Source organism: Equus przewalskii, chromosome 7, assembly GCF_037783145.1.
Source record: "Equus przewalskii isolate Varuska chromosome 7, EquPr2, whole genome shotgun sequence".
Lineage (NCBI taxonomy): Eukaryota > Metazoa > Chordata > Mammalia > Perissodactyla > Equidae > Equus > Equus przewalskii.
In genome coordinates this window covers 25,610,001-25,629,246 of record NC_091837.1, presented here as the reverse complement: position 1 = coordinate 25,629,246, position 19,246 = coordinate 25,610,001, and the positions used below count along the sequence as shown (strand labels likewise).

Here is a 19,246-nt window from a genome sequence, read left to right as displayed (position 1 = left end):
ACTGCTGGTGATGAAAATGTCCTGTGCACACTGCTCATCAAGCCACCCCGTGGCAGTGTCTTACATACAAAAGACAGGAAGACTGGCACAGATGTTAGCTCAGGGCCAATCTTCCTCGCCAAAAAAAAAAAAAAAAAAAGTCCTGGAACCACACAGAGGGGGTGGTGGCATGACACTGCGAATGGGCAAAATGCCACTGAATTGATCACTTTAACGTGGTTAATTTTATGTTCTGTGAATTTTGCCAAAAGAAAAATTTTTTTCGGTCGATATCTTTTTTTTTAATCTAGAATCTCACTGCTAGAGTTAATCTTTGGTCCTGAGGTGTTGTAAACGCCACCACTGGGGTCACTTCCTTTGTTGGCGGCTGCAGTTAAGATGCAGTGTGTTTGCTGGGAGGCTGGGAGCGTGTGCTCTGTGTCTCCCGAACTCCCTCATGTGGGCCGGATCATCTCACTGGAAAGCAGAGGGAATGGGAGCCCGGACAGGTAAGCTTGGCTTCCTGTGTTTTGGGGGAAAGGCGTAGGACAAGGGAAGTCCGCCAGCAAGGCCAAATGTCAAAATTCATCTGCTTTTCCTTCTCGTCCTGGCTGCGCATCCCTGCCCTCACTCCACCCACTGCCCCCAGCGCCCAGCTCGGCCACCGGGAGACCGGGGGTCACTGGCCCGCCAGCCCCCAAGCACAGCTCCCTGTGTATCTGTCGAAAGGCCTGAAACAGCAATAGCTCAATTTTATTGATGGCGTCAAAAGCAGTAATTCAAGGAAGCCATTTAAATTCACGGGAGGCAGCCGGAGCAATTACCCGCGTCTGCATCGGGTTCTCCATCATTTCTGTTATTGGCTGTTGGGCGGACGTTTGGTGTGAGGCTGACGTGGTGGCCGGGGGCCGGGGAGGCTGGGGTTTCGTTAGCAGCCCAGAGAAAAATCATGATCAACAGTTCGCCGGATGTGAACCCAAATGCAAAAAGGTTTACGGGGTGTTCCCACGGGGGCGTGCGGGCGCCCAGTGCTTCACATTCATTTTGTCCCTAATCCCAGCCAAATCCCTACAGCCTGTCCCCGCAGCCCCGTTTCAGCACATCATAACAGTGTGATTTGTGACCAAGCAGGTGATTTTTCTCGCAGTTTTCCCCCCGTAGTTAAACTTTAATGAAAGCTTAAATCACACGGAACTCTTCGTGGGTGACAAGCAGATGAGATCAACGGAAGGCACAGCAGTCGGGCTGGGTGGGCTGTGGGGGGGATGCCTGGCCCCCCAGCATCCCCTCTGGGCAGGAGTCAGGATTAATTCAGCTCGAAATCCCTGGCACCTGGCATGGTGCCTGGTACACAGCAGGTGCCGATGAATAATGGAGCGAACACGTGAGCTGTGAGCTGCTTACTTTCAATCGGGCTTTGCCAAACTCGGTTGCTCCCGCAGGTCATGATGTCCTGATATCTTCCGTCTGTGCTGGACATCTTCGGCCCGCCTCTCCAGGTCTGCCCTCCACATTTGTCCCTTCTGCTCCGTGCAGGCCGACCTGTGCAGGCTGCGCCCCAGCTCCCCCCGGCCTCTGGTGTCGGCTGGATCCAGCCAATGGGAGGCACCAGCTGGAGGTGGGAGGCGGGTGCAGAACGAGGCCGTGGTGCTTGTTCCCCAGCTCTCACTGCCTTGCCTCAGTTGGCTGTGTCCCTCCGACAAAGGGTGGGGCTTCTGTTGGGCGGTCCCGTCCTGGAGCCCCCTCTTCAGGTTTCCGCAGAGCTGGCCCCCCCAGGTGTGGGGACAGCTCCCCAGGTTGCTACTGTGGGAGGTCTGTACCCCCCTCCATACTTTTGCAAATAGTCGCTTTGATAGCTTTCCTCGATTTCCCTTCTGAGTGTGCCCTGCTCGCCTTTCCACTGGGTCCTAACTGATAAGACATGGAAACCATGATATTCTGACTATTATCCTCTTAAAATCAGGACATGTGGTTTTACTGAGTGCCGACTTCAGCCTTGTCGTGACTCAGCGGTTCTCGCAGCGTGGCCGCAGACCAGCAGCCTCAGAATCACCTGGAGGTGTGTTAGGGATGCAAATTCTTGGGCCTCACCCCAGACCTACTGGGCGTGGGCACCGCCCCCTGCATTTTCACAAGCTCCCCAGGTGGTTGTTGATGCCTCCTCGAGCGTGAGAACCGCTGCTCTAAGGAATAATTCCTGTGAATCGTCAGTTTGGTGTGTGGGATCCGCCCTCCTGGTGGCCTTCCCAGTGTTCTCCCTCCTTCCTTACTCGTAAACCCTCATTTTGTTTAGGACAGCAGGGTGCCCAGTTTAAACGCCACCTCTCCAGCTTCCTTTGCAAGTAGGGGTTGCCCCGTGACACAGTTCTGGCCAATGAGGTGTAAGTGGGTGGAATTTCCATGAAAGCTCTTTGAAAAGTGAGAGGTCGGGGTGGAAAGCAGAAGCGGCTAGAGCAGATCTTTTGCCGTTACTCTTTCCCCTCTTCCTGCCTGGAATGTAGATGCAAAGCTGGAGGTGGAGCAGCCACTTTGTCACCACAGGCAACCATTAGAATAAAAGGCTTAGAGAAGGGCCTGAGTTTTGAAGGCATAGTGGAGCCATCTCTTAAAGAGAAAGAAGCCCCTTATTTGAGTAAGCCACTGTTATTTGGGTTTTCTGATATATGTGGCCAAATGAGATTCCTAGTTAAAATAAGAATATAACTATGACAATAGAAATTGCTCACCTATGTGTGCCACTCCAACCATCTTGCACGTCATGAAACCGCACTCGAGTGAAAACCTCACGGTTAAAAGCAAGATGCCACTCGAGCCCGGCCAGAGCGGCTTCCCCGTAGAGAGCCAGGGAGAGAGCGGCTGCGGGCTTTACGTGTTTGTTGACACCTGCATCCTGGCAAAGGAGGAGCTGAAAGAACTTCTGGAGTCAAGTTATGCTGAAATTAAACTGGGGGAAGAATTCAGGAGACCTGGGAGGTCTCAAGTGACATTTCTGGCCATCATCATTGTCACTGTCATCGTCCATCAATCTCAAAATTTCTAGAATACCCACTGTCTATAGGGCTCTGTGCCGGGTACTAGGGACTCCAGAGGCACCAGTGGCCTGATCGAAACTCCCAAATCGCTTACTGTGCAGGCACAAGGAGAGACTGGGAGGTCATCAGAGCTGGGCAATCAGGGAGGACTGGCTGAAGGAGGTGGTATTTGGACTGGCAGCCAGGGGAAGAGGAAATGTCCATTGACTGAATATCTGCTTATTCTAGGTGCTGCATAGAGGCTACTGCTGGTCTCATAACTTAGAGTCTGAGATAAAGGGATTACCACGAGGAAACTGAAGCTCAGAGAGGCAAAGTGACTTACCCAATGTCACAGAGCCTTTTGGAGGTGGATCTAGGGCTCAACTCTGAACTGTGAGAGCCCCAGTCTGAGCCTATCGATATGATGAGTGAGGCTTCCCCAGGACCCCAAGAGACGCCGGGGAGGGAAACTTCCCTGGGACTTCTGCTGGAACCACTTGGGCAAAAGCACCTGCCTGAGAAAGAAACGAACCTGGAGGAGAGCAGCACCACGGGGGGAGAGTGATGACATCATTTCACCCCTGAATCCAGCCGTGCCTGAAATCCACCCTGGACTTTTCAGTTCCAGGAACAGGAAATGAGAGTTGGAGTTCCATCGCTGGCGCCCCAGTTGTCCCGACTAACCCAGCCTCACCTCGGAGACTCCCCGCCCCCTCCCCGCCCGGACCGTTTCTCCGTTTCTGTCGCAGCCGACGTTGCTGAGGTCTGGGGAGCAGGGGAAGGGGTTTATGGCGCCTCGCTGCTCAGACCCTTTTCCTCGAGACCGCCCTGCTTTCCCGTGTTCCAGTCCCTCCTCTCAGGACCCTGGAAACTCTACTCGCTCACTGTCCCTCTGGAGCCGCCCACCAAGCTCGGGCTCCCGGCCCGTTTCCAGATCCTCATCCTCGTGTCCTACTAAGTGGCCAGCACTCTTTCCCCTGAGCCCGGCCTCACCGAAGAACCCGCGTTGGCTTTGCCACCTCCACTTTCCCTGCCCCTTTGTGAAGAGGCTAAGGGCACCAGAGGGTCTAGGTTCGAGTCCCAGCCCCTCTGTTCAGCAACTGCGTGACCTTGGGCAGGTTACTTAACCTCTCTGTACCTTAGTTTCCTCGTCTGCAAGATAGAGACGATAGCAGCACTTCCCTCGTGGGGCTGTGGTGGGCTGCAGAGGCCCCCGTGTGTCCCAGCGCTTGGACTCGACTGTCCTCGTTAGTGGGGTGATTAACGAGACGGCGCCCCTCCCCTCCGCTGGCGAGGCTGCCTCCCTTGGCTGGGCCCGGGCACAGGACAGAGATGTCCTCTCTCTCCCTCTCTCTCTTCCTGCGTGGTGCTGCAGCCACCCCTGCCCGCCACCCCGCGGCCTGGAGTTGGAAGCCCCGCCTGCTGGCCCACGCTGACCGCTGACCGCAGTCAGGGCCGCGACCGGGCAGGAGGCAGCCTTTCTCCAACGTGAGCCCTTTCCAGACAAGGCGTCCTTCAGGGCCGTCCTTCCTCACGCGACTCCACGCGGGGGGCCTTTCGAGATGGCGCCAAGGCGCCCCTGTGCCCGGCCTGGGGAGCGTGAAATCAGGCCAGGCGCAATAGAAATCAGGCCCCGGGCCCTCGGCTTCTCTCCGTTGTTGCTGCCTGGGGAGCTCCTCCCAGGCCCGGGGCTCTGGGGACTCAGTGACAACAGCAGTGATGACAGTCACGCTGTTTGCGGACGGCTCACTCCAGGCTCCGTGCCGAGTGGATTATTTCTCCGAATGGGCACAGCAGCCCTGAGAGCCGGTCCCAGCGTCATCCCCGCTTTGCAGAGGAGAACACTGAGGCACTGGCCCCAGGGGGACAGAAGGGGGCAGGGGCCAGGAGTCTGACGAGTTGGAGAAGTTCTGGAGGACTATGTCACAGGCTGGAAGGATGGTGGCGGAGAGCAGGAGGATGCTGGTGTCGGGGTCAGGCTGGCCTGAGTGAACCAGGCTCCCTGCCTGCTGGGCGAGTTCTTTGTTGTTTTTTTTTTCCCCTGAGGAAGATTAACCCTGAGCTAACTACTGTCAGTCCTCCTCTTTTTTGCTAAGGAAGACTGGCCCTGAGCTCGCATCCATGCCCATCTTCCTCTACTTTATATGTAGGACGCCTACCACAGCATGGCGTGCCAAGCGGTGCCATGTCTGCACCCGGGATCCGAACCGGTGAATGCCAGGCCACCGAAGCGGAACGTGCGCACCCAACTGCTGTGCCACCGGGCCGGCCCCTGGGCGAGTTCTTGAAGCCCCCGCATCTCAGGGTCCTTCTCTGTCAAATGGAGCCGACTGTGGCCTCCTTTCTGGGCTGTTAGGAGCATTGAGGGGAAAGTGGACCTGGAGCCACGGTCCACACGTACACGTGGACTACAGGAGGGGCTCCGGAAGTGGAGCTGGAAAGGCCACGGGAGGATACAATTCCGCTGAATATCCTGGGAAAGCGGCCTTTCACTGTCCCTCACTCCTTCCAAGATGCTGACTTTTAACAACCAGCCACTTTCAAGTGGGAATAAGTGAGAGGAAGAAAGAGAAAAGAACAGTAGGTATGACTTTTAGCTGTAAGAAACCCTAACCCAGCGATGTAAACAGACAGGGTTTAATTTTCCCATACAAACAGAGGCCTTGGGACTGGGGAGGTCGTTCCAGGTCACTGTCCGTGCTTCTCCTAGCCTTTCGCTCAGATCACGAGATGGCCGCCATGACTCCAGGCATTGCATCCACATTCAAGACAGCAATAAAGGGCACAGGGGGCATCAGCTACCTTTACTCCTTTTATCAGGAAATGAAAACCTTTCCCACAATCTCCCCAGTTGACTTCTGCCTCCAGCTCGTTGGCCAGAACTGCAAGGGAGCCTGGGAAAGCAAATAGCCTTTCTGGACCTGTGGTAGATGCAGGCATGGAAGAAAGGCTGGGAATGGGGGACGAGTCAGCCACGGTGTATGTCACCGAGAGCCCACCCATTGCCAACGTCTTTGGATTAGAGACAACCACACAAAACTCAACAGAGTTAAGAACACAAGCCGTGGAGCTGGGTCGCCTGGGTTCAAGTCCCGGCTCGGCCATTTCCTAGCTGTGTGACCTTGGGCAAGTTACTTACCGGCTCTGTGTCTCAGAGTCCTTATCTGTAAAATGGCGATCCATCGCACCTGCTCTGTGGGGTCGTAATCTGAGTTAAATGTTCATAAGTGCAAAGGGCCTGGACAGCGCCCAGCCAGACGTGCTCTATAGAGGCGTAGCTGCCACTGTCCCCACCGTCTCCCCTCCCAGTCCCCTCACGGCTGAGCCCTGACAGAGGTCACATTGTCCTGGTTTTTACATGACTCGTTATGCACCGAAAACATACCCAGTTGCTGGGGGAGAACTGGCCAACTCCACAAGGCAAACTGTAGCGTTCCAGGATGGCCTTGTGAATTCCCTCATGTGAACAAAGCCGGGAGAAAGAAACAGCCCCGCCTCTCTGCATCTACCAGCCAGTTAGCTCCCTGCTCCTCCAGGACGGCACGGGCTGCACAGAACATTACTGAAAAGGACAGAAAAGGCCCAGAGGATCCTCTGAAGCCTTTCCACCCGTCTAACGCTAACTCGCCCCTAACGGTGACGGACGCCACCTGACGCCTGGCCTGCTGGGCTGGGGCCAAGGGCTACCTGAGGAGGGCATTCCACCCCACTGGCATCCTTGTTTCCTGAGTGCGTGGGGGCAGCCCGGGTGCCGGCAGCACTGGCTCGATCTTTGGCAGGAGGTAAGGGCTGGGAGGCTTCTAGAAGCTTCTGAACGCCATCCTGGGGCCGGAAGGGCTGGCCTGCTGTCCTCTGACCTCCTGGTTCCTTCCAGGGAGACGACCAGGCCCCATTCACGGGGCCTGAGGAAGGTGCTGGAGCGTTGGCCCCCTGAAGCTGGCTGCACCCGCTCCTGGACGCTGTCCTGCAGATGCTGGCACGTGGGCCGGTCTTCTGTTTTCACCGGTGAGTCACCCCTGGGAGACAGAGCTGTATTGTTGGCAGTTCCTTTTGACTTTACGGCGGCCCCTGCCCTTCCCTCCTCACTCTCCCTGTGCCAGCCTGGCGGAGCGCAGGGCCTGCTGCTGACGGGGGCCTGCTTGCTCTCCATCACTCAGGGGAGACTGAGTAGGGCTTTCTTTGGAGATGTGGACAAACTGTGGTGTACCTGGAGTTGCTTTGTGAATTACCAGGCACCACCATTCTGTGAACGAGTCACAATGCTGTGAAGGTTTGACATTCTGGAACCCGTAGATGTGGAGGTGGCCTCTTGGGAACTGGGAACATCCCGGACCATGGTGCTGGGGCCTGCTTTTACTTTCCCCACCAGCACCATCTCGGACTCAGTCTAGAGTGTGTGGGTGACAGGGCACCTCAGACCTTCCCCCACCCGACAAGCCCAGACCTGACGGGTTTTCCCCAAACCAGCTCACTGTGTCACATGTAAACAGGCTGCAGAGCACGTTCAAAGGAACCATGTTCTGAGAACTGAAGGTGACCACAAATGGGCCATTCTGACCCAAACAGTCATAACAGCTCCGCGCTGTGCGTCAGGGGCCGTGGGACACAACTTGGACATTAACAGAATGGGGCGACCTGGCTGTATCTGGCGTGAAGTGATGTCCCAGATGTAGAGGGTTCACTGAAAAAAGCAAGTCTTAGGACAATATAGAACAGAAAATGGAAAAAAAGAACAAAAAGTTAAAAGCTACGCCAAGCCCTTTTCTGCTGAGACGCAGCGGTATGGCACAGAGGTCAAAGGTGAGGGTCAGGGCCAGCGTTTTTCTGTGTCAGCACCTGTGCGTTACATGCGTCAGTTTTTAACGGAGAGAAGATGAGACTGAGTGATGCTGTTTTCAAAGGGTTAATCGCGGGCCGTTGGAGCCCTCCTGACGGCCCTGCCGTCTGGGGGGCCGGCCGGGCGGTTATGGGGGGGACCGGCCTTCCTCCCGCTCCTCCCGGCTCCTGGCCACCCGGGGCCGGAGTCCTTCACCAAAGCAGGCTCCTTCCTGCCCAGGGCGAGCTGAGATTAAACGCTCTGTTGACGCACAAAGGAACAGCTTCATCTGGAAAATTCCACGGCAGGGCGAGGCTTGCCGGCCGTTGGATCGTGCAGGGCCCGGGGCCTCCTGAGCTCCCTGAGAGCTCGGTGGGTGGGGGCCGTGCAGTCACTGAGCACCTACTGTGTGTGGGACCGCCCCAGGCTCGGAGAGCCCTGGATGAGCGTGAGTTCCAGCCGGTTCTGAGCTCCAGGACAGTGAAGTGGACAGGTGGAATGTCTGCTCTCACTGGGTGGCCTCTCGGAGGAGGTGACCTTGGCACAGAAATCTGAGTCAATCAAGGGAGCTGAGCATGAGCCTCTGGGGGAAGAGCCTTCCAGCAGCAGGCACAGCGAGTGCAAAGGCCCTGAGGCTGGAGTGGGCTTGGCATGTTCTGGAAAGAACGAGGAGGCCAGTGGAGTTGGCATATCATGGTTGAGGGGGAAATGAGGGGAATGAGGTCAGCGAGGTTGGCAGGGCCCAGCCCTGCTGGGCCTCGTTCCTGGTGAGGAATCTGGGTTTGGGAAATAGCTTTCTCGTTCATTCCAGACATGGTTTTTAAACACTAGTTCTGTGCAAAGCTGCTCGGGTGCCCTCCCCGGCGTTTTCAGTTTAGCTGGGAAGTGAGACGGACTCCCCTGTCCACGCGGTGAAGGTGAGGTCGGAACCCGCCTGCTCCCGAGCGCGGGCGGGGGATGGAGGCCCAGAGAGGGCGTGTTGGGGTGAGAGGCAGAGCTGCGGACCAGCTGGGCCTGGTGAGGCCACCAGCACTCAGGACACGCAGTTAAGGAGGGGCCCCCGGGGCCGTGCATGTGCAGGGCTGGACCCCCAAGAACGGGGGCCTCCTGAAAACTTGTACCTGGGGCCTCCCCTGCGCACGCCAGGCCCGGACCTGCTGAGGACGCTCGGCTCTGGTCTCTGGGGACCCGGGAGCCCCAGAAGCAGCTCGGGCCCGGCAGCGGTGGAGGGAGCAGTGATGGTCTCCTTGAGCCGACCTCGGACCAGCCACATTCTGGAAGCTTCCAGCCTGTGCTTCACAGGAGGCGGCTAGGGGGTCCCAGGGGGAGCCCTGTCCTCCCCAAACCAAGGGCATGTGTCCATTTCACCCGTGGCCGTGTGGGGGCTGCCCCGCGTTACGGGCTGAGCTGTGTCCCCCGTAACGTGCGTTGCAGTCTGTCCCTGGAACCTGCGAATGGGGCTTTTTGGAAATGGGGTCTTTGCAGATGTGATCGAGCTAAGATGGGGTCGTTCGGGTGGGCCGAACCCAGTGTGACGGTCCCCTCATAAGAAGAGGAGGGCCACCCGGGGGAGGAGTGTGACGACCGAGGCAGAGATGGGGGTGGGGCGGCCACTGTCAGGGGCCACCTGGGGCCCCCAGAGGCCGGAAAAGACACGCAGCGTCCTCCCCTCGAGCCGTTGGTGGGAGCCCGGCCCTGCGGCCCCCTCGATGTCGGACTTCTGCCCCCAGAGCTGCTGATCTCAGCCCCCCGGTGTGGGGTCCTGTTCTGGCGGCCCCAGGACACTGACACCGGGTGTGTACTGGGGAGCGGAGGCCCCGAGGGTGCGGTGACCCGCCACAGCCACGCAGCCGGTCAGGGCGGTCAGGACTGGAGTGGGGCCGGGGGTTCCTGCCATCGGCACAGCCCGGCCCTGTCCCAGCGCAGGTTGGGGCCGTGCCCCGGGGAGGCCAATGCGCTGGCGGGTAGACCAGCCGGGCGGCCGAGCCCAGAGGGCGACTCCTCGCTGCCAGCGCAGCCTCTTCCCGCTGCGGCCTCGCTCGCGGACTGCTGTGTCGTCCAGCGTCCGTGCCCCGGGGACGGCGGCCCCGTCCGGGTCGGACTGCCGTTCTGTGAGGACTCAGAGCAGCTCCGTCAGGCTTTTCGGGCCAGACGGTCTCGGTGGCAACCACTCAGCTTTGCCGGCTGGAGAATGGAAGCGTCACGTGTAAGAACACTGGGTGCGGCTGTGCCCCGATAAACCTTTATTTACAAAACAGGCTTGGGGCAGGATTTGGCCGGTGGGCCTTAGTTTGCTGACCCCTGGTCTAAGCTAATCATGGCCACCCTGTGCCCTCTTGCTAAGTTCTCATGTGCCCCAACATCAGCCAATGAGATGCGAGGGGGACTCCAGTAGGGAGGTTATGGGAGTCTTGCTCTTGAAAAGGGATGACTGGCTCGTCTTGAGCTACACTTTGTCCTGGTGGGATGTGATGACTGGATCTGCTGCAGCCATTTTGGGACCTTGAAGAGCAAGATCTATATGGAAGGTGGCAGAAAGAGAGGGAAAGAGCCTGGTCCTGAAGCCACCGTGGAGCTGCTCAATCAAGACGCCCGGGAGCTCCCTCGTCTCAGGATTTCTTACGGAAATAGAAGTGTTCATTATTAAAGCTACTTGAATTAGGATTTTTCTGTTATTTGCTGCCTAAGAATTCTGACTGGTGCAGCCTCCCCCAGGTGCCCCAGGCCTTTGGGCTGCTGACTCCCTCCTGCCCGGTTAGCGCCCCCTTCTCTGGGCCCTGCAGGCAGTGGCCGCCGCCCAGGCCACAGCGCAGGGAAGAGCGTCCAGAATTGGAAGTCTGGAGCTCCAGCTCCCTGCCCCACAACTGTGTGACTTTGACCAAACCAGCGGCCTTCCATCTGTGAAATGAGGGCAGCTCCACTGGTCAGACAGGTTTGCTGAGGTCTGAGGCAGTGACGATGACAACAGCTAGGACTGTGTGACACCACCTGGTGACAGCCAGGGCTCCACCCATGTGCCCTGGTTCTCTGGCCCAATTCTGCCGTCCGTGTGCCTGGCTCCTGATGGCCTGCGCTGGGCCTCGCTCTGTGCCCAGCTCGGGGTCTTGGGAGAGCTGCGGCCCCGTGCCCAGAGGCCTCACCTGCCTGGCAGTTGTTGTCCCCCTGGGGCAGCCCCTGGGCGACCAGCGAGAGTGAGGGTCCGGCCCCCTTGCCTCAAGGAGGACAGGCGCTGAGGCGTCACACACACACCAGAACCCCCCACGGATCAGGCTAGGGCTGGGTTGGTGCCTCAAGGGACCCCTCTTGTCACTGCTCGTCCCTCTGGAGCACCTCGCACAAATCCTCATCTCAGGGCCCCTGTCTGGGACCTAGGGAAGCCCCAGCGTGCCCTCTGTGCCTCTTGCTCATCTAAGTGCTTTGCACGTCTTAACTCATCCAGTCCTCCCAAGGACTCTCTGAAGCGGGCGCTACTATCCCATGCTGCAGAAGGGGCAACCGATGCCCAGAGAGGTTGAGTAACCTGTCCAGGGTCACACAGCTCGTCTGGCTCCAGAGTTCGTATCTTAACTATTGCACTCTACTATACCACAGAGCTCTGGAACCAGAAATCCTGGGTTCAAGCCTTGGCTCTGCTTTTTACTAGTCTTGTGACCCTGGGCAAGCCATTTTGTCTCTTTGGGCCTCAGCCTTTTCGTCCTTACAGAGAATTAGAGGCCGATCCTTGCCAAGGGCTGAGTGCGCGTCCAGCACATCAGCTGGTGTTAGTTGTTGGGGTAGACCCGTGTCTTTGAGCTGCTTCACCTGCTGGGCTCGTGAGCAGGCAGGGAGCTCTCAGGACCCCCGTGCGACCCCTGGGGGAGGAGGGGGAGAGGCGGCCCTCGGAGCCCCTGCCCACTCAGTGCCTGGCGGAGGCATGATGGGGCCTACGCGAGAGAGGGCAGCCGGGGCTGTTGCCATGGCAGCAGCCTCCCACGGGGAGCCTGTGGGTCTCCACCCACCCGGCCCAGGGCAGCCAGGTGGCCACGCCCCTGCGCCCACCGACAGCTCCGAATTGACTGCCTGAGCAGCTCTGGGCACAGTACGCCTCGCTCAGCGAGGCCCCCCGAGGCCTGGGGAGCACAGGAGGCTCCCACAGTTGGAGGGGGCCCTGAGGCCAGCCTGCCCCCAGGACTCCCACCCTCTTTTCTCTGCCGTTCTCTGTGCAGGAGGCAGGAGCAGGTGAGAGGTTCGAATCTAGCTCAGTCCCTTTCTAGCTGGGTGGCCTTGGGCAAGTTGCTTTACTTCTCTGGGCTCAGTGTCACGATCTAAAGAAACAGTGATAACGAGATGGGGTTCACGGAGCTGCCTGGGAGGGCTGCTGGAGGACCCGGGTCTGGCGCCTGCTGCCTCCCAGGGTGCTAAGCGCTGTGGGGAGGTGCCCTGGACTCCTCACTTGTTTGTGATGTTGTCCTGTCATTTCTGCCCCTATTTTACAGGTGGGGAAACTGAGGCACAAGGCAGTTGAGCTACCTGCCCCCTCAGGCCTCTGCTTCCCCTAGCGCTTCTCTATGTCGCTGACGGGGCCCTCGGGGAACAGCCAGGACACACAGCCGGCAGTACCAGCCCTGACTGAGTGCGGGCCTGGTGCTGGCGGCCCAGCCCGGTGGAGGTGGCTTGGGGCAGAGCGGGGACCCTCAGGAAGGGGCATGCAGACGCGGGGACCACCAGTTCCCCACCTCCGTAGGGTTTCCGGCTCTGGCCCTGAGGGCTCAGGTGTCCCCACGGCCTCTCTCCCCCCGAAGGTCAAGGTTGGAGCAGAGGCCGCCGACGCAGAGGGACAACCAGCCCTCACTCTGCCCGCCAGCGTCTCCTCTGCCTGAGGGGTGCTTTCGGGTTAATACTCAGCCACATCAAACCACAAACTCCCGCCAGGCTGCTTGTGTCCCCCGCCGCCACGTCCCCCAGCAAGCTGTGCCCTCCCTGCCTCCTCCCCGATGGCTTCAGGTGGCAGAGGCTGGGGTGCAGATCCTTGGGGGTGCGGAGGGAGAGGTCAAGTCCGAGGGCCGAGTCTGGGGGTCCCGGCCGGGCCCTGCTGTGCTGTGGCAGGCGTCCCCTGTCCTGCACCCCAGGTCCTGCTGCCGAGGGGCTGGGTGTGTCCTGGCAGAGGCGCGAGCCCCCATAGGGCCCTGGGGCCCCTGCTCCCCACCGTGGGTCCTGGTCCCGCTGTGGCTGCCAGGCTGGGGAAGCTTGGCGGAGGCTCTGCTCCTCCCGTGCCTCAGCTTCCTCATCTGGAAAGAGGGGCTGGGAACCTGCTCTGCTCCGAGAGACCCTGCGGACCCCCTGGAATGACAGAGAGGAAGTGCTCGGGTGACGGGCCCTGTCCCCTTCCTCACCCGCCAGCTGGACACACGCTCGACGTGACCCCGCCCCCGCCTTCTCTTCTCCTCTCTGTTCTTCTCCTCCCTCCCTCCCTCCCTCCCGCAGTCACGGGAACGGGCTTCTGAGCCAGAGCGTCCTCCCCACACGGGGTCTTCCACTCCGTCCTCGCAGGAGGGGTCAGGGGACCGGGGAGGGGCGCTCGGCTGAGCAGAGATCAGAGCCTCCGTCTCTGTAATGTCACCGTCACCCTCAGCACTTTTCATGTTCAAAGTGCTTCCTCGCGCTCAATAATTAATTCTCGCTGCTCCGAGTGAGGGAAGAAATAAATGTCACTTGTCGGGCGTGACTGAGCCCGGGGGCGTCAAGGCCGATGGTCAGGGGCACCCACAGGGGGGTCGGCGGGGACTTTCCTCCAGCGCCCATGGCGGAGGGAGAGCCACCGCTCGGCCAGCCCAGGGCCCCAGAGCCACGGGGTCGGGCCCATGAGGCTGGGGGCGTCTCCTCTGCTTGCTCTCCGATGGACAGAGGGACAGACGGATGTATGGGGACACCCGGCGGGGTGCGGCCCCGGGCGGCGGTTTCCTCACGCGCCTCCATCTCCCAGGCTGTGAGTGGGACTCCCCCTGGGGCTCCTCACATTCAGCACAGCCCTCGGGGGCGGCTGGGCCCAGGGGGCTTCCTGCACAGGGGTCACTGTCATCTCACACCCCACTGCACCCACCCCACAACCCCTGGGGTCTCTTCCCCAGACCCCTCATCTCCCCCAGCCTGACCCTCCCCGGCCCCCTCCCCTGGCCCAGGAGCCCCAAGTCCTCTGGCTGTTTTGGGAGCCCAAGCTGGTTCCCACCGTGGGACTCTCCCTCGGCTGTCCCCTCAGCTCCAGTACAGAGACCCCGGACAATTATCCACAGACCCGATAGGTGTAGACCAGTGCTTCAAAGCTGGCGTGCTGGGCTGCTAGGAGCATAGGCTCGAGCTGCAGGTCTGGGTTCAAATCCCAGCTTCCCCACTCACTGGCTGTGTGACCTTCTGTAAGTCACTTAACCTCTCTGGGTCCCTTGTGCTGGTGATGACGGCACGTGGTGGGGCTGTGGAGGATTAGGAGAGACGGAGTGGGGGAGCTCTCGAAGTGGCCTCAGGCTCTGCTCGAGCATCCACCATCTTCATCTTTTAGGATCTTTCCTGCCCGGCGGGAGGCCCTGGTGGAGGCAGACACAGTGTGAAGTCACCCTGAGCAGCAGGAAATCCCTCCCTTTTTCCTCCTGTTCTCCTGCCGATGTCAAGGAGACAGTCTCCGACCCCCGCTGGCTCCGCGACCTCCTCAGTGCAGCAGACAGGGCCTCGGCCTCAGAGCTCAGCAGGCAGCAGGACTGCAGCCAGGCTGTGGGACGGCCTTTGCGTCCTGTGTTTATTGTCACGGTCACCTTCTGTTTACAGCAGGCGCTGTCAGCTTTGCAGTGATGGGGGATCTAAGCTGCCCTCTGTAAGTCAGTTTATTTGCGTAAAGAGAAAACGAGTGTTTGACTTAGAGACTGGAGCCCATCGTAGGTGAGTCAGGGAGAAGGCGGGGTCTGTCCCCACGCGGCCACAGGGCACGGGCAGAGCTGCGGGGTGAGGCCCGGGGGCCACAGGGCAGGTGAGGTCCTGAGTGGCCGGTCCCCTGTACCTTCAAAGGATGCAGTTCTCTGCATGAGCTCCTGACCCGCCTAGACGCCCCCGGGTACAGTTGGCATCGGCACCCTCTCCCTTCTCTCCGAGGTGGCCTGCCCGGGGCAGCTGGTCCGAATGGACCCTGGAGGTCCCGCAGGACCTGAGCAAGGTGGCTGAGGGCTGGACGGGGCTGAGAAACGGGGGGCCGTTGCAATTTGGCCTCCTCTGGGCTCAGCGAAAGAAGAGGGGCCTGTCACGCAGGCATTTGGCAAGTTCACCTTCAAAGATTTAATCCCCCCGCCCCTGCCTGCCCCCTCAGAAGATGACAAGTTCCACTCAGTGAGAGCAGCCGGGCCTGAGCTCCTGGAACGGCTCTGTCCCCACAGCCAGTGCGGCTGCCATGTCGTCCCGGCAGACTCACGGCAGGTGCCCAGCGGTGTGGCGGGCCGGCTCCTGCCAGCGGGCACAGGGCTGCGGGCAGCCCAGGGGGCCCGGAGACTCGGCACGGCCTCTCCTTTCTCTCTCAGACAGACCAGCATCATCAGGCACTGAGCGAGTGGCCAGGCCACGCGGCCCCCCGGCCCCCTCTCCAGGGGTCTGTGGCTGGTAAACAAGGTGCCTCGAACAGTGGTGTAAAAAACGGCTACGGTTTATCGTCACGTCGTGGTCCTGGCGGTGTGCGGCTGCACGGGTTCCCCCACAGGGTCTGTGATGCGGTCGCAGTCACGCGGGGCTGGGGCCATGGTCCTCCCAGCGTTTGCTCGCGCACGTCCTGCAGCTCACGTGGATGCTGGCGGTCGGCGGGGGCCTCAGTGGCCGTGGCCTCCAGCTACGGCCTCACAGCCTGGTGGCTCCAAGAAAGTGTCCCAGGAGGGCCAGGGGGAAGCTGTGTCACCCTCAGTCACAGCCTCAGAGGTCACACAGCGTCGCTTCCAGCACAGCCACAGTGGTGGTTGAGGGGGGAACACGGACCCCACCCCCCGATGGCAGGAGCGACAGCCTCACGTTGTAAAGAGAGCTGGGGAGACCGCAGAAGTTGCTGCCATCTGGGAAACATGTGGCTGTCCCCGTCCTCTCCTGCTCAGATTCCAGCCCAGCTTCTTCCCGGCCTCCGATTCCGTGGACTCATGTCGCCCACCAACCGAGCGTGAACCACTCCCACTGACATTGGCACACTGACCACCTATGACTCACCCTGGGGGGTCTATAGCATTCGCATTTCATGGCCGAGGACTCTAAGGATCAGAAAGTCCGAGACACCAGCCCGAGGTGCCACAGCTGCTCAGCGGGCCCAGGGAACACCAGTTGCTTTGGCCGCCTCTCCTGGTCATAGTCCTGTTTCCTCTGGATGACCCCTCCCTCACCTCTGACCACACAGTTTGGGTTACACTGGTTCCAGCCATTGGTCCAGAGATGGGCATGCGACTGAGGCCTGGCCAATCAGAATTGTCCAAACCTGTGGCCTCGGTGATTGGTTCGGGGATCACCAGGTGACCCTCTTTGGTCCAGTCAGAAGTAACCCCAGGACTGTGGCAGGAGTAGTTATGAGGGAATTTGGGGTGATTAACCATCGCGGACTTTCAGCTGGGTCTGCCGGGATGCATTTTCCATCTTGAGAGCAAGGCCTGCCTGCGAATGAAGCCAACAGAGACAAACGACCATGAGGCAGAGAGAGAGACAGCATCCTGAGGCCTGTGCTTGAACCCCTGGATCCAGCCATACTTGAGCCCACCCTTGGACTTTCCATTACAAAAGCCAATAACTGCCCTTTCTCAAGGAAGCCAGTTTGAGCTGGGGTCTCTGTGGTAACCAACAGACTCTGGGCTCATAAAGAAGGAGGAAAAGAATTTGAGTCCAAGCCTGTCTAAGTCCAAATTCCAAATTCCTTCCCCAGAACCGTGCCACCTCCCTGAGTCTCTCCCACCTTCAGGGCCCAGACATATTCTCCCTTTTCAGTGACGCCCTCCCTACTGACGTCGGCTCACAGCGTCTCTCCTCGCCTCTGACCACTGGGGTCTGTACTTTACGGGGAGGCCCCCCGACCGGCGCTCTGCCCTCTCCTGCGGCCTCGGCCGCCTGCGCCTTCCGCACCAGCATCACCCCCTTGGGCTGAGCATTGGCCTCCTCAAGCGCCTGTTTGAGAATCTCGATCCCGAGAGCCGAGCTCGAACCACACGGCCCAAGGGGAGAGGGGAGGCGTTCACACCAGTACCTCGCAGCCGGGGCATTAGATTCCAATGGGAAAGGAGGACGTGGCGTTTCAGCTGCACCTTTAAAACCAGATGGGCTTTGACAGGGACATGGGGTGGGCGTTCCAGGCGGAGCGGACCAGCCGGAGCACTGCGGGCGTCCAGGAAACAGCGAGTCCTGCAGTGGTCAGGACCCACGTCTGCTCAGATAGGGGACACTCTTGGGGACGGTCAGCCTGATACAGAGACAGACGGGTGCCGGGTGGGGGGGCTCTGTGCCACACGGGCGGCTCCCTCCTTTCAGAACGGGCACCTGCCCCCAGCCCACCGTGCACACCCGCAGACCCGTGCTGCTGTGGATCAGGAGGGGGACACACAGCCGGTGGCCTTCCGCGGTGTGGACAGGCCACGAGTTACTTCGCCATTTGCCTGCGACGCACATTCCGGCAGTTTCCAGGACGCCCCTTTTGAATATCAGTAGATGTCACTTCGTGCTAAGCAATAAAGCTGGGAAAGCGTGGGCGGGAGGGGCTGGCTATATTTTCTCTAGTTCACGGAAAATAAGCGTGTAGGTGTTAAGAACAAAGCTCTCCGTGCAGGGCCATCTTTCCCCTGCGCGGGCAACACGGGCTCAGGCTGGGCCGGGGGAGAGGCCGCCGGCCGCGGGGGCGCTGGGCTGAGTGTCCGCCCCTCCCCGGCCGCCCACCCTCAGCTGCGGGAGACGTGGAGCCCCATTGACGCTGCTTCAAAGGGCCCCTGTGTGGACGGGCCGGGAAAACACATGGCCCTTGTTCAGCGGAGGCGGCCACGGGAGGTGGCCTGGCCGCAAGGGCAGAAGCCCCATCTCAGCGCGGAGTGCAGCCCGAGACCGCCTGGGAAGGAGGGAGGCGCCCCACGGCCGCGAGTGTGTGGAGGGCAGGGCCACTCAGCCTCTGAGACACCCCCGTGAGCCATTAACGTCTCTCCTCTCAGGCCTCGGACGGCGCCATCCCGGACAGACCTGCCCAGTGGCCACCAAGTGCCCTCCAGACGGCGGCTCTGAGACGGCTCACTGGCCGGGAGAGGCAGCCTCAGGGCCGCCCAGGGAAGGGGGAGAGGGTGACGTGGGGACGCGGGTGCCAGAGGGGCAGCGCTGACCCCCAGGGGCTCCTTCTCCTCCTCGGGCCCCCCGATGCTCCACCTGCCGCCCACAGGTCCCTGACTTCCTGTTGGCAGCCCCACCCCGGCCCTTCCTCTGTGGGCTCTGCACCTGTGTACCCGATCCTGCCGCCCGGGGGGCTCAAAGTGACCTCCACAGGCCCCTTCTCTCCCACCTGGACTCCGGACCGCAGTTTCCAGGGGGATGAGGAGAGTGGCTCCTAAGAGCATCTTCCTGGGTGGGCTCAGGACGGTCCCTGGGGTGGGGGGACCTCAGGGGGCGATGGGACAGCAGACCCACCCCTGTCCCCTCACAGCCGCCCCCAAACACTCCTGCCAACGCCGATGTGTCCTCCACGGCCGGCCGTCAGTGGTCCTGCCCTGGCCGATGCATCTGGGTGTCCCGCGTCCACCCGGGCTGGTGTCTTCTCGGCGGCAGCCCCTGTCAGCGGGCAGAGGGGCCCAGGGCACTTATGGCCGAGGGAGCGGATCACGGGGAGATCGAAAAGCCGCACCGAGTCACGGCCTTTCGTCCCTGGACGCTCAGACTCTGCTGTGAGCAGGCTTTGGGGGGGCGGGGGTGGGGAGGAGGGGAGGGACGGCCTGAGCTGTCCCCGCACCAGAAAGCGAGTCCCTGGAAATCGCCTCCAGAGAAGGAAGATGGGGCCAGCTTCCATCCTCTGGTTTCTGAAAGGAGGCAGGAAGAAACTCCTTCTGCAAATTTGCAGTCTCTCCACCCGCTTCTGCTTTTCTTTCTCCTCTGCCAGCACCGAGGACGGGGTCCCTGTGTCCTGCCGCTGCGCAGGGCTCACGACGAGCAGATGTCGCCGCGCACATGATGGCTCCTCCTGCAGGACCCCGCCCGCGTGCCGCTCCCTGAGCCCGGAGCCCTGCCCGCCCGGCGAGCAAGGCCGCGAGCCGCGTTCCCGCCCGGCAGGATGGAGGGGCCCCGCGTCCTTGTCGGCGCCGCCGCCACACGCGGGTGATGGAGACGTTTAATTTTCACCCGGCCCCGTTTTAAATCACTTTAACGGCAGATTAGAAATATATAAGCTGATACCAGAGGACATCCTCGGTGCCTTTATAAATGTCTTAAATCAAAA

General features: G+C 60.3%; 2 long non-coding RNA genes across 3 annotated transcripts; one reads left to right on the top strand and one right to left on the bottom strand.

Annotated features, from left to right (window-relative positions):
* Positions 1 to 5,614: 5,614 nt before the first annotated feature.
* On the bottom strand, positions 5,615 to 7,334 carry LOC139084769 (uncharacterized). 2 transcript variants are annotated; one of them, XR_011542475.1, is made up of 5 exons: positions 7,201 to 7,334; positions 6,681 to 7,009; positions 6,379 to 6,555; positions 6,133 to 6,186; positions 5,615 to 5,887 (listed from the first exon to the last, which is right to left on the bottom strand). It is a non-coding gene; the product is annotated as an uncharacterized lncRNA (long non-coding RNA). The 2 variants fall into 2 exon arrangements; XR_011542474.1 differs by lacking the exon at positions 7,201 to 7,334 and having other exon boundaries at positions 6,681 to 7,193.
* Positions 6,503 to 19,246, top strand: LOC139084768 (uncharacterized). The gene is made up of 3 exons (XR_011542473.1): positions 6,503 to 6,775; positions 6,868 to 6,998; positions 18,911 to 19,246. It is a non-coding gene; the product is annotated as an uncharacterized lncRNA (long non-coding RNA).